The following is a 2,191-nucleotide window of genomic DNA, read 5'->3' as shown; positions in this document are numbered from 1 at the left end:
TAGCCTGTCACTTCTATATTCCTCCCCCTTTTTCTTTTCAGAACAAGATCCCAGAATCTAATCCTCTTTGTTCAGCTTTTTTTTTCCTGACCATTACCATTAACAACTTGTAACCAACCCCCCTTCAATGATAGCAAACATCCATCTCTAGACTACTTCCTGCTGTCTGGGGGTGCTGATATCTTTGAGGGAACCTTGAGAAAACTGGGATAATAATGAACTCCTGGCTGGAGTAGTCTGTGAAGTTAGACCATCTCAGCAAGCAGCCTTGAAGCTGTTTAGAATGCAAAATTCTGAGGAGACTGTTAACAGAGGCATTTTGAAATGCAGGGTCACCTGGGCCATCAATTTTCATTGGTGTTTGGCCCTCTTGTTCTGAAAATACATACATTTTTATAGGTAACATGCATGACAAGTTTGAATATGTGGTGTGCACAAGTCAGTTAAAGATTTTTTTTTGTTTTATGTTTGAGCAAGTGAAATATATATTATGTGTCTTCTAGTTCTTCTGGGTTTATTTTTTTATGTATGTAGCCAGGATTTCAGGGGGTCTTCCCCAATTAAACCTGATTTACTTTAACCTAGAATAAAATCACAGCTTCTTATTTCCTGTGGAAATAAAAGCATAATCTCTCCCCCAAAGCGACACACCTTTTGACTTAAAATTTGAAGTCAAGATATTTTTTAAATATATAGGTTGGTTTACTCTAGCAGGTGTTATAATCCAGTGTTTCTTAGAAGCCAAAAAATTCAAAGAGAACATAATAGCATATAGTATCCAGACTCTCTGTGTATTTGCCATCTTTATGTGGCTTTTTTCTATTACTTTACTCCCTTTTAAAGGACTTTATTTTATTATTTTAAAACTATGTATTTCTTTTTTATGACTGTCTATACCTTTTTTCTTTTCTCTCCCAAGCCTTTGAAAATTTTTAAACATACTATAACTGCTCTTTTTCTTAGGCTACCAGGAAGATGGCAGACATTCAGATGGAATGTGCTTACCAAAAGCAGCCCATAATCTTTCAAAACAAGAAGCATATTCTGCTTGGAGAACCGGCAAGGGAAAATGTCCACAGTACTACAAAAACATTGGTTTAGGCTTCAAGATGCCCAAGGAGGCCATCAAGGGCACCTACATAGACAAGAAATGCCCCTTTACTGGTAATATCTCCATCCGAGGTCAGATCCTGTCTGGTGTTGTGACCAAGATGAAGATGCAGAGGACCACTGTCATCCACAGGGACTATCTCCATTACATCTGGAAGTACAAACGCTTGAGAAGCGTCACAAGAACATGTCTGTACACCTGTCCCCCTGTTTCATGGATGTACAGATTGGCGACATTGTCACTGTGGGAGAGTGCAGGTCCCTGAGCAAGACAGTACACTTCAATGTGCTCAAGCTCACCAAGGCTGCTGGCACCAAGAAGCAGTTCCAGAAGTTCTAAGGGACTCTGGACAACTCCCCAGAACAAATAAAGTGGTTTTCTAGCTCACACACACACACAAAAATACTATAACCTGTTTAAAGGGTTTTTTTCCCCATCTGAATCTGTCTTTAGGGCACATCTGTAATCTTTTTCTGACTACATGAGCCTTTAAATTGCTAAGCAGCATGGCTAGGACCTCCACCTCTGCTTTGGTGGCTGGATCTGCCCTGCCTGGTTCCCTGAGAGCCTAGCTTCATTGCAGAAGTACCAGCGCTAGAGCCATGTTTACTACCCCAACTCTGGGGAGATTTTGGGTCCACACTGCCACCACACAGCATGCTGCCCACTGCTCATAAACCCCATTTAAGTGTTGAGTAGCAGAGCCTCTTACAAGAGCCACACCTATTTTTGTCACTAACACTGAACCAAGAAGTTGTCTTTTAATGGAGCTGCAACTCTACTTGCCACTAGCAAACACAGCCTACCAGAGAAAAGGCAGTTACCAAGAAGCCATACTTGACTCTGTTTGTGTGTGTTTAGAATCCTTTTTAAAGCTTTGTTAGGTGTTATGTGGAAATTCTGGCCCCACATTGGAACTCCATTTTTTAGCAGGCTTTTCTGTCCCGGCTGCCAGTTCCAAATAACCTACATGGAGACTCAATAGTGATTATAAATGCTCAGCCAATAGCTCTTACAACTTAAATTAACCCATTTCTATTAATCTATATTTTGCCACGTGGCTTGTGGTTTTACCTGTCC

The 2,191-nt window shown here is 40.7% G+C and overlaps 1 pseudogene; it reads left to right on the top strand.

Moving 5' to 3' along the window:
- The first annotated feature begins 975 nt into the window (after positions 1-975).
- Positions 976-1,502, top strand: LOC118596773 (annotated as a pseudogene).
- Positions 1,503-2,191: the final 689 nt, after the last annotated feature.

The sequence above is a fragment of the Onychomys torridus genome, chromosome 16 (assembly GCF_903995425.1).
Source record: "Onychomys torridus chromosome 16, mOncTor1.1, whole genome shotgun sequence".
NCBI classification, from domain to species: domain Eukaryota; kingdom Metazoa; phylum Chordata; class Mammalia; order Rodentia; family Cricetidae; genus Onychomys; species Onychomys torridus.
The sequence above is the reverse complement of the archived record's forward strand: the minus strand, read 5'-3'. Positions and strand labels throughout refer to the sequence as shown.